Source organism: Eptatretus burgeri, chromosome 10, assembly GCF_056783735.1.
Source record: "Eptatretus burgeri isolate ZD-2024b chromosome 10, Ebu_testis_v1, whole genome shotgun sequence".
Lineage (NCBI taxonomy): Eukaryota > Metazoa > Chordata > Myxini > Myxiniformes > Myxinidae > Eptatretus > Eptatretus burgeri.
In genome coordinates this window covers 67,165,409-67,177,908 of record NC_140970.1, presented here as the reverse complement: position 1 = coordinate 67,177,908, position 12,500 = coordinate 67,165,409, and the positions used below count along the sequence as shown (strand labels likewise).

Sequence of the window (12,500 nt, the reverse complement as noted above, 5' to 3'; positions counted from 1 at the left end):
ATAGAAACTTTCTTTTGAAGGAAGTTGTGTTTCTTTAAATCTCATAAATGAATCCATATAATCATAAGGATAAATTCCCTTACTTGTAAGAATTTTCTCTTTACTTTGAATTTCATTCCTTGTTTGAATTTCCTCTCTCGTAAGAATTCCTTCTTTAATCAGAATTTCATCTTTAATCTGAATTTCCTCTTTAGTGAGAATTTCCTCTTTTGGAAAGAATGAATTAAGATTTGGAAAAGAGTCTGTGGAGCTTAGATTTGATGCGAGGTAGGCTAGTGGTGTTCCCATAAACTTGTAAGAATCTAAAAACCTAATACGAGTTATAGGTTTTGTGAATATCATTTTTGAAAATGAAATATACTTTTGACTTGTGTTTGTTATAGCAGAAATATTCCCTGGTGTTTTTGAAAGTTCATTTATAAATAGATGTGTATCATAGTTGGCGCTGTTGTGAAGAAAGACTGGAATAAAAGAAGGTAATTTATAATTAAGATTACAACAGGAATGAGCGGGACCTCTATATTTACCAGTAAGATGACAATGGTCTCTAACTTTAAACTCCTTAATTTCCCCCTCACAAATATGACAGATATTGTTCATTCTAAATTCTAATTTTTCTTCTTTGGTTAATTTCATCGGTTCATTTGTTTCTTTCATTAATTTAGTGAGTCTTATACAATCCTTTTCTAATCGTTTTACAAACTCTTGTGAAGCATTTTTTCCACGATAATGTTCAAGTTTGTTATACTTTTCTCCAACAGATGATTTGATATAATAACAAAAACCACAAGGAATATGTTTTTGATATTTATTTGTATATGGTTCTTTTGGATTAGGAGAAGCAGTATTTATCTTTTTAAGGATACAGTCAAAATCAGCGTATATCACAAATGGGTGCATGATAGATTTATTATAATCTTCAAAATAAATCTTTTCACCAGGTTTAGGCATTGTAATTACAGCTGATTTATGATTACTACAATATTTTGAATGTTGTTCTAATCGTTCTTTTGTATGAAATGAATTAAGACATCGCTTACAAGGATATATTTTGTTTGCTGTTCTGAATACCTGAGAAGAGATTAATCTTGATAAATTATTGATGTATGTGTAATGTGAATTCTTTCCAACACTAAAATATAAAAGGTCAATGTGTGTTTCTTCATTTTTATAGTTGTTTGAAATTTTTAATATTTGAACTTTGTTTGTATCCGTTAATCCATATACATTAATAGAAAGATTATTCTTTTTCTCAAATTTAGGAATATCTGTTAATGGCATTGGGAATTTAAAATCTTTAATGTCCAAGGTATTCTCATATTTCATATATTGTTTTACTCTTTCTGAATTACATTTTGGTGGATGTAAGTGAGCAAGAACAGACCAGAGAAAACATTTATTATCATTGTTCTTAATATTAACAACTGCCTTCTTTAGTTTTATTTCTTTTGGTAATTCAATATAAGAAGAAGCTTTAAGAGGGTTTGATTTTAGAATGTGTATATCTAAAAAGATGATTTTTTTAATATTGAATCCACTTCCTACCACTGTATTATCAACATCCTCCTCTTGTCTTGATAGTTCTTCATAAACCCCACTATTCAAAAAATCTTGAAATGATGTTATAAAATGAAGATCTGTTCTCATATAAGGAGTTTGTTCTTCATCTTGTCTTTTCATATTCATTTTCACTCCCATATAAAACTTTAAAGTTTTTATTTCTTTTAATGTCTTTTAATAAATTTTTCAACATCGGGTTTCACTATTTCAATTGATTCAGCTATTGATGATGGACTGGGTTCTCCAAATTGAAAAATCCTTATTTTTATATGCCCTTTAAATGCCTCATCAGTGTTTTTAATATAATAGTCTCCCTTTACTTTAAACTCATTTTTCTTGTGTTTTTGTGATTGAAGATGTTGATTATAACTACTCTTCAAAACATCCTTTGAACAGATATCACAATGTTTTCTTTCCAACTCAAGAGGAGATATTTGATGAAATAGATTAAATGTGTGTTTGTTGGTTCGGAGGTGTTTTCTATAATGTTTATATTCGTGATTACAAACATCGCAGTACGTTGTATTCACCATATTTATAGAATAAAACTTTGCTTAAACTAAAATTTTCTTGATGAAAATTTCGTTTAATTTATAGGTGAATCTGTGCTTAAAAACATTTTATCCTCCAACTTTTTCACTTAATAAATACAATGTTTCAAGACACAAAAGACAAGTTTCAATCAATCTCTTCATCTGTTAAAGATACTGAGAAATATGTCAAGGATGTAAAATTGAACAAAGATAAATATAACAACTATTGGATAAAAACTATTATGGTAAATAATATGAGTTCTTCAATTTCCTTCAGTGGAAGGGCTTTTAGTATACCTGGTAGAACATCAATTAAAGTATCTCTAACAAAAGTTTCTCCTCTCCTTCTAGTAATATATTCAAAACTAGAAAAAGCAATGAAACAAGAAAAAGTATCAAAGAACAAAAACCTTATGGATGAAGCTTTAGAAAGAAAAGATAAGACCATCTGTAATATGCAAGGAGAAATTTGTATTTTTTTCAACAACCCTAAAGATGTAAATCTTGATGAAATAAAGGATGTTAATATATCAGGTTAAATGACATTTCGTTCAATAGTAGTTAACGATAATTTTAAAATTACCTTTAATATAAAAAATGTTGTCGTTGAATCTGATAATGAAAAAGTATATCGATATCGATGGTAATATACAACTAAAAGTATAGATGAATTTCAGTTTAAGTAAAGTTTTACTTTATAAATATGCTAGACTTTCCTGATTCTCCATATGACAAATTTGAGAATTGTCCTGCGTGTGAAAGACAGGGATTAAACACAGAGTCAAAAGCCTATAAACAATGTATATTCTGTGATTATCTTCTAATTAATGATAATAAAAAATATAAAAAGGAAAATAATTCTTTTAGATTTACACCAAAAATGAATTACTTCACAAGATTGATTAGAGAAATGAATGTAAAGTATGAGGATGATAACACACCTTTCCTTACAAGGGAAGAAACTGAACGTATAAGAGAAATGTTCAAAGGATTGTTGTTGTATATTATTCATGGATGTAATTTTCAGGGAAATATCAACACAAGATATTGTATAAATAAAATAATGGATTATCTTGAAATTAAACCTGAACTTAGGATAAAATATAGAGTTTCTAAAAAGCCAATAATAAATTAAATAACCTGTTTTTCAAATATATAAATGAATGATTTTTTACCTATTTGGGAAAATAAGATAAAATTTAACAACCATAAAAATCTCCCAAATTCATTAAGATGTCTCATAGTTGGTTCAAGTGGATGTGGAAAAACCTGCTTACTTTTAAAAATGCTCCTCACTCCCAACTTTTTAGATTATGATAATTTAATAATTTTCACAAAGTCGAGTTTTCAACCAGAGTATCAACTACTCTCACAAGGTTTTAATGCAGGTCTTCAAAAGAAGATATAATAGGTTTATTTAAACGTCAAAAAAACCTAAATGATTATAACATTGAAGATATAATTCAACTATTTTGTGATACACAGAGATGTAAAAAGAAATCAAATCTTATAACTTGTATTCTTAGTGATAATACGGATGATATACCGTCTCCCCAAGATTTGGATAAATCAAAAAAGAACCTCGTTATCTTTGATGATTGTGTTAATGAGAGAAACCAAACGGTAATGGACAGCTACTACACAAGAGGGAGACATTCTTCTTGTAATTGTATTTATCTTAGTCAATCGTACTTTCAACTTCCTCGTCGTTCCATCAGAAACAATGCTAATACTTTTATTTTATTCAAGTTAAATTCAATAGATATCAATAATTTTTGGAGAGATAATTGTTCTACATTATGTAGTAAAAAGAAATTTGAGGATTATATGAAGCACACGACTGAAAAATATAAATATATTGTTGTGAAACAAGATGAGATATTAAGGGATATATTTTTTGTTTTATAAACAATTACATATATAAATGACAACTATTATTATAAATCTTGTGGGTAAATCTGCTTCTGGAAAAAACTTTCATAAATCAAGGTTCTTGTGTAGTACAAATGAGAATATTGTAAATTTACTTAAAAAACACCCCGTGATACGCATTGTATCAACAACAACTAGAGCAATAAGACCTGGAGAAGTAAAAGGTGAAGATTATCACTATATTTCAGTGGAGGAACATATGCGATTGAGGAATGAAGGACAAATATTTGAGGAGGTTTCTCTTGGTACAACAAAATATTCACATTGTAAGAGTGAGTTAAAGAAACTAAAATCTGGTGGTGTTGGGATATTAGAAACTAATCCAGAAGGAACGAGACAAATTATTAAATATCTGAGCGGAGTGAAGATTTTATCATTCGGTTTTGATGTTGATGAAGAAACTCAACACAAACGTATGAAAAGCAGAGATGCAAGGATTAGTGAAGAAGAAATTACAACTCGCATTAATGTTAATAAAGAATTTGATGAAATATTTAAAGAAAAGGATTTATTTGAACACATCTACTTGAATGATGAAGAAAAGGAAAATTTCCCTGTTGATCTTTACAATTCATTAAATGATATTTTACAATAAATAAATGGATACAAAAGAAAGAGCAAGAAGATTTAAGGAACATCAAGAGTTGGTTTCAAAAGTTGTAAAACAACAGGAAGACATAAAGAAGAAACGCAGACAGAAACTAACGGGCGAAGAAGCATTTGAAAAAAAACAAGAGAAATTTTTTAAACCACTTTTAAAAACTTCCCAAGAAAAATGAAAGATGTTTCCACAGTTCCCACAGTAGAATATACTCCTAGAAAGCTTCAAATGTTAAAAGATTTCAGTCAAATGACGGAGGAAGAATTAGAGCATTTAGGAGAATTAGAATATGATGATGAAGGTTTATTTCAACAACTGGAAGAGATTAATCAACCCCTGATTATATTGTGAATGCTGTTCAAAACAATGAATATTCAGCGGATTCAAAAACCAAAGCAGGACTCATTCCAACAGAACAACCAGCAATATTTCATCTTGTTCAAGAAAAGGTATTGATATTTAATGATGAATTAAGGTTCTTAAGTTCTGCTCAACCCCTGTTAAACTAACTCCGAGATTAATGTTTCTTCTCACAAAAGATGGAAGACAAGGTTCAACTGTGAGGGATGAATCAAAGTATATTGATAAACCATTGGATATGGAAAATAATGATGATAGAGTATATATTGATTTGCTGAACACTCTAAATTATAAGGTTATTCTTTCTGGTAAAAGTAGGAAGAATGAGAAGGAGAAACACATTATTCAGGCTTTAAGTATCCTTGGTTCAGGTATTAGTTTTCTTCCAAATGACCCATCGCAATTAGTTAATAGACTGTTATTGTTGTTCGGCAGTAAGAAGGCTGGAAATAACAATTGTTTTAATGAAGCATCAGCCATTTTAGACCAGTTGATGAACATGAAAATAATTAATAAATCTCAATATAAAGACATTTTAACTCATATTAAATAAGATGAGAAGCACAATCCTGAGTTTTAATTTCACAACAAGCGACCACACATCTTCATTCCCATACCCACTACAACTTGACACAACAAAAGAATATGAGGCATCTTTATTGTCCATGGAGACTTATAATACCTTATTTAATATAACCGAGAAAAATGACAAGTTTAGTTATAATCCGGGAAGTGGATACAAAACGATAACAGTCTCACCCGGAGCATACGAGATTTCTCAAATATCTTCCGAAATTGCTCGTCTTATGAAAGAACAGGGTGATGAACCAAAAAATATTGTTATAAACATTCAAAAACATACTTCAAAATCAACGATTAAAGTTAAAAATAACTACAAGGTTGATTTCACAATTGATAATTCATTTAGAGAGTTATTAGGTTTCTCCTCAAAAAAGATTGAAACGAATGGGACGTTTTACAGTGATAATGTCATTCAAATATCCTCAGGAATAAATTCGGTGTTAATTCACTGTGATTTGATTGATGGTGCTTATAATGATGGATTAAAAACAAATACAATATTTTCATTCAGCGCATACTCAACCCCAATTGGTTATAAATTCAATATGGAGCCTAAAAATTTGGTTTATCTACCTGTGTCAGGAAAAACCATACACAGAGTAAATTTTAGGATAACCGACCAAGATAATCGTGTGATTTCTTTTAATGGAGAAGTTATATCCATCAGAATTCACCTACGTGAAGTTTTTCAATAAATAAATACGATGGTTATTGTGAGGAAGCACGAGTTGGGAAAATATAAAATAATTACAGGGGATGGGATGTTCCTTTCCCGTACTACAAGGGTGAAGGTATGTATCTTGGTAGAGGATACTATAAACCTAAGAGACAAAGGGGTGTTGGACATCAATTTAGAGGAGATGGGATAATTGATACTCTCATGGGTATTGGTTCAACTATTCTTAAACATAAAGACCTAATTGGTTCAACTGCTTCTGCTGTGGGAAATGTAGCAGGTGCTGTAAAGAGTATAAAAGATGCTCAGAAAGAATCTCATAAATTACAAGCAATAAAAGAAATTAAGAAAGGTAAAACTCAGTTGTCCCCCAAGAACGACAGAAAATAATTCAAATACTTGGATCAGGGTTTCAAAAGTTTTAACATCTTTTTTCCTAAATAAATACAAGTATGGAAGCAATTGATAGTATCTATGATTTGGATGATACTATTATTATCTCAAACTCCACTAAAAAAGAAGATTACTTCAAGGTAAATGCAATAACTGGAACAGACTGGAATACAAATGGTACAAAAAGTTTTGAAATAAATAATCAACAAACCTATTTGAATCTCTCCGAAAGTTTCTTGTTGTGTAAATTTAAATTCACTAAGGCTGGGAATAACACAAACGCTACACTTGTAAATGATTTCTTCTGGAAAATGTTTAATAGTGTGCGATTGTATATTGGAACACAAGAAGTTGAAGCGGTTGATTATGTCTCTGCTGTATCTGAAATGATGAAATTTACACTCTATACATTCAGTGATAGAATGGGAAAGGGGTCTGTCGAAGGTTTTATTCCTGATATGTCAACGGGAACAAACACAGACCCTGGATATATTCAAAGGAAAGGAATGTATAATGATGATACAAAAGCAGAAAATAGTTTTACTGTGGCAGTTCCTCTTAAAGGTATATTTGGATTTTGTGATTATGATAAAGTTCTGTATGGTCTTAAAATTAGATTTCAACTACAAAGGAATGATAATGAAAATAGATTGCTTTTTGGTGTTGGTAATGCTTTTGGTGATCAGAATAAATTTGTAATTGAGGAGATGAGTTGGTATATCAGTGAATATACTCCTAATCTTAAAACAGAAGAGATGTTGAATCGAAGACTTAACTCAAAACCACTCAGTGTATCATACCTCAAAAGAAGATGTCAACACGTTAAACTCAATCAAACTACTTACACGTGGAATTTGGGTGTTCTGGAAGGAAAGCCACGATATCTGTGGATGATTTTTAAAAAGCCAGATGGTGATACTGCGACTGATAAGAATAATGCATTGAGTGATAATGCTAAGGTGAAACAACTTCGCGTTTCTCTAGATGGAACATTTTATCCACGAGATAGATTGGAAATTAATTGGGAAAAAATGATTTTGCTGAAGAATACAAGTCTTACCAAAAGGTGTGTGAAAGTAATGGAAATAAAGAACCTATTTTGGATATGACAGCATTTAAAAGTTTGTATACAATCTATACGTTTGACCTGAGCGCTCAAAAAGAAACTATAAAGTCTAATCGAGTGGATACTTCCCTATACATTGAAAGAGGAGAGAGTGAAGAAGTTGATACATATTGTTTGCTTTTGGAAGAAACAGAATTGCAGATTAATACAGATAATGGTGTGATGATTAGTCTCACATAATTTTTTGTTAAATAAATGAGTGGCAAAGTACCAACTGGGGTATATGTTAATCAAATCAATCTTCATAAACTATCATCTTGTGTTCAAAATCAGAAGCCTTGTACGATTAACGTTAATACAATTCAGAGAAAAGGAGCAGTAAGAATTGATGTTTTGCTCACAAGAGAACAGGTTAAAATCTTGAATGACACTGGCTCACTTAAAATTAAAATGACAAAACCAATGTTGAAAAAATATTCAATAAGAGAGACGAGTGGAGGATTTCTCCCATTTCTAATTCCTTTATTTGCTGGTTTAAGTGCGGTTGGAGCATTGACGGGTGGTATTTCAACAGCGGTCAAAACTGCCAACGAAAGGAAGGCTCAACTCCAGGCTCAAAAAGAATTGGAAAGACATAACAAAGAGTTGGAGAAACAAATTAGTGGAAGTGGTGTAATTGTAGATTTTGCTGAAAAACTTGAAGGTCTGCCTGATAAAGCGAGATTGTTAGTTGGAGATATGCTTTCTTCTATAGCACAAGCAGGTGTAAAATTAACGAAAAGAGGTAATGGATTATATCTTTCTAATAAATAAATGAGCATTGATGAGTGGTTGAAAGAATTTGGAAAGAATACAACATCAAATTTACAACTTGCCAAATATTGTAAGAAATTAAAAATTCATAATGTGGTTATTTGTATGAGAGATGAATTAACAAATGTGTCGAAACATACAAAGAATATTATTATGAACTTAGAAGATAATGATGGGAACGGTTCTCATTGGGTTTGTATTTTTAATAGTCAAGACAAATATTATTTTGATAGTTTTGGTCTTCCACCACCTGTTGAAGTCATAAAATTCTTACAGAACGGTGTTTATCAAACATTTCAAGTCCAAGAATTAAATTCCAAGTGTTGTGGTCAATTATGTCTATATGTGTTATTTCAACTCAACAAAAATAAAAAATTTTATGATATTATTTTTAATCTAATATAAATGACTTATGTTGGTAAAGATGGTTCTATCTTTGGTGTATCTCAAGAACTGGATATTGATTTATCAAATTATTACACAAAGGCACAGGCTGAACGACATAAATATAATATAAACAAAAATATTAACATGAAAAATGCTTATAAATTAAAAAATTATCCAAGCCCGACTGACGCAAATGACTTGGTGAGATTAAGCGATTTATCACAATATATATACTTAAATAAAACGGCTGTGTATTCTAAAGATACAGAAGTGTTGATATTATCTCCAGGTCATACAGAATTCACAGTTCGAATTAAAATAAATTTTTATAAAGAAGGGCGTATCGTTTGTATGAGAATAGAACAATGGGGGTATGATATGAATGATTTAGGGTATAATTGGTCATTTAAAATTAACCTCGAAGACCTGGAACAATTAAATCAGTCTCGTAAGGAAGAATATTATCCACTTGGTATCGAGAATGAGTTTTGTGGAGCCACGATTAGTAAACAACAAATAAAAGAATTTAATAAGGGTAAATATAATAATGGTTTTGCCCTTGTTTATCTCATGAAAACAGAAAAAACAGGATTATATATAATAAGTAAGGAAATACAAAATGATTTAACTATGGGAAGATGGGGAGGTGTTTCGTGCCATAATATTATTCTAACATATATTTCTAATACATAAATGACAGCAAGAAGGCTTCAAGAAAATTATCATTTCTGTGTCCAAGCATACCTTCAAGAAAAGGGTATTCGGTATTTTAATAAATATGTTCTACAACATAAGAATGTGGTATTTTCAATAAAAGATTGGCATTATGCTGATGTTGATAAACCAACAACTTTAGATTTAATTAGAATGTTAAATAATGAAAAAATTATAAGGTTAAGAAAAGGTAAGGCTCTTTTAGAAATTCAAAAGAAATTTTATTGGTATCCTGTTGTAAAAAATTATTTTGGATACAGGAATAACAAGAAATCCTGATGAATATATGTATAATATTCTATGGGGTGTAAACGATTCAAGTATAGTAAGGGATGAGGAAGGAGTTGAAGAAGAGAGGGAAGAGGAGGAAAAGGAGGAGGAGGAGAGAGAGAAGGAGGAAAGAGAGAAGAGAGAGAGGGAGGAAAGAGAGAGAATGAATAAATATCAAAATATGGAAACCAGTGAGATTCAAAAAAGAATAGAGGTATTAAAGAAATTAACTTATCTCACCAGGGAGGAATACAAAGAATTAAAAAGTCTATTTACAATACTTTCGACAAGACTATCGACATCGAGAAGACATGTATTTTAATTCAAGTTTTTTCTTAAATAAATGGAGGAGAGAGTGAAGGCATTTCTAAGGATTCTTTATGTTTTAAAAATTAAGATTCAAATGTGCATGTTGGAACTAAAAAGGTTTTTGCACTCTGCAGAAATTTTTCTCATAAATAAATGAGTTATTGTCTCAAATGTAAAAAGAAAACTAATACTAAAAATATTTCATATATTAAAAGTAAAAATAACAGGGTTATACAAAAAGGTATATGTTCGGTGTGTGGTTCAAAAAAAAATCAATTTATCTCCAAACACAAACTCGGAGGAGATATACAAAAGTTTTATCAGGAAGTAAATTTACAACTACTGGAATACCAGGGGAATTACATCTTCCAGGGTATTCTTTCTGTGGTCCAGGCACAAACTTGGATAAAAGATTAGATGAGGCAGACAATCCTAAATCCTGGAGTAAACCAATCAATAGAGTTGATGAAGTGTGCATGAGACACGATATTGATTATGGGAATACCACAACGTTGGAAGAAAAGCATGAAGCCGATAGAGAAATGTTATATAATTTGTCTCTGATACAAAATCCAACCTTGAGAGAAAAAGTTGATAGGTTCATCGTGAAGAAGATGATTAGTGCTAAATTGAAACTTGGACTTGGAAATTCAAAAACTTATAGGCTCTAATGATGTCATTAAGACTGAAGAGCAATTAGCTGATGAATTACATAAACCAATATTCACAAAGTTTCAGAGAAGGAAAGTTTATTCCAAGGAAGTTGATTATATCTGGTCTGCTGATTTGATTGAACTCAATAATGATAAGGGGTACAAGTATGCTTTAACCGTTATTGATTTGAGGAGTAGATATGCGTGGGTTGTCCCTTTAAAAAACAAAACAGGTAATACTCTTATGTTAGCTTTTCAACAGATATTTAATAAAAGTAAGAGAAAACCTAAGAAATTGTGGACTGATGAGGGTAGAGAGTTTTATAACAAGACATTTATGAATTTTCTAAAAATAACAGTATTACATTATACAGTACCTTTAATGAAGGGAAGGCAGTTGTTGTTGAACGTTTTAATCGTACCTTAAAAGAGAGACTATATAAAAAATTCACACAACTCGGTTCACAACAATGGTCATCTTTTATTCAGGATATTGTGGATAAGTATAATGACACGATTCACACGTCAACGAATATGAAGCCATCAGAAACATTTACAAAATTAAAATATGAAAAAGAGATTAATGTCAGAAAACCTAAGTTCAAAGTTGGTGATATCGTAAGAATATATAGGTGGAAATCTCATTTTGAAAAGGGTTTTACTGAACGATGGACGAAAGAACTTTTTAAAATTGTTGATGTAATAGATACAGTTCCTTGGACTTATAAAATATATGATTTGGAAGGGGAAGAGATTTTAGGTTCATTTTATTCACAGGAATTACAAAAGACAAAACTAAGCAGATAATACACCTTTGTGGACACTCGAGGCCAAATCCGAGGTGTATAACAGTATATAATGTGTGTCAAGGGGGACGTTCTTAGATCTGTGAACCCCAAACACAGAATCCTCAACTGAATAGTCAAGGCTTAACTTTTGTTTGTGTGTGTGTGTGTGTGTGCAATGGGAGCAATAGGTTGGCGCTTCACTCCCTCCTACTATACACCGTTGTGGACACTCGAGGGCCAAGTCCGAGGTGTATAACAGTATATAATGTGTGTCAAGGGGTGGACGTTCTTACATCTGTGAACCCCAAACACAGAATCCTCAACTGAATAGTCAAGGCTTAACTTTTGTTTGTTGATGTGTATGTGTGTGTGTGTCCCAACCCTCACATTCAAAATCTCAACCCCAACCCTCACATTCAAAATCTCAACCCCAACTCAATCCTCGCCCAACACAATGTCTTTTTCAAAATGAGATTTCCACCTATATATATATATTTTTACGTTTTTTCTTCTTCTTCCAATTCTGTCTTTTAAGGCTTTCAGGTTTGATGACGTAGAAAGGGGGAGTAAGCCTGCACTTTCTTCCCAGAACTTTCTTGATCTTGCTCCCATCAAGCACCATCCGACAAAGAACTACATCGATAGGTTTAGATCCCAAAGAGTGATAGCAACTCCAAAAGTCTCCAAAATATAAATAAATAAAATAATAATAATAATAAATAAATAAATAAATAAATAAAAGCCCCCAAAAAAGTTTCAAGTGTCCAACATAAACCCAACTTTCCAAGTCTTCAAGGTATAACCACATTCCCGTTGAGTTTCCAAGATATGTATCACATTGTGAGTTATCAATCCAGAACCCA

General features: G+C 31.1%; 1 protein-coding gene and 1 long non-coding RNA gene across 2 annotated transcripts in view; one reads left to right on the top strand and one right to left on the bottom strand.

The window, feature by feature from the left end:
- Positions 1-12,500, top strand: part of GIGYF2 (GRB10 interacting GYF protein 2) — a 412,728-nt gene that overhangs the window by 267,040 nt on the left and 133,188 nt on the right. The window lies entirely within an intron of this gene.
- The window catches only part of LOC147018759 (uncharacterized), a 2,233-nt gene continuing 1,043 nt past the window's right edge, over positions 11,311-12,500 (bottom strand). The window contains exon 2 of the long non-coding RNA XR_015062510.1: positions 11,311-12,500. This exon is cut by the window's right edge and continues 826 nt beyond it. This is a non-coding gene — a long non-coding RNA (uncharacterized LOC147018759).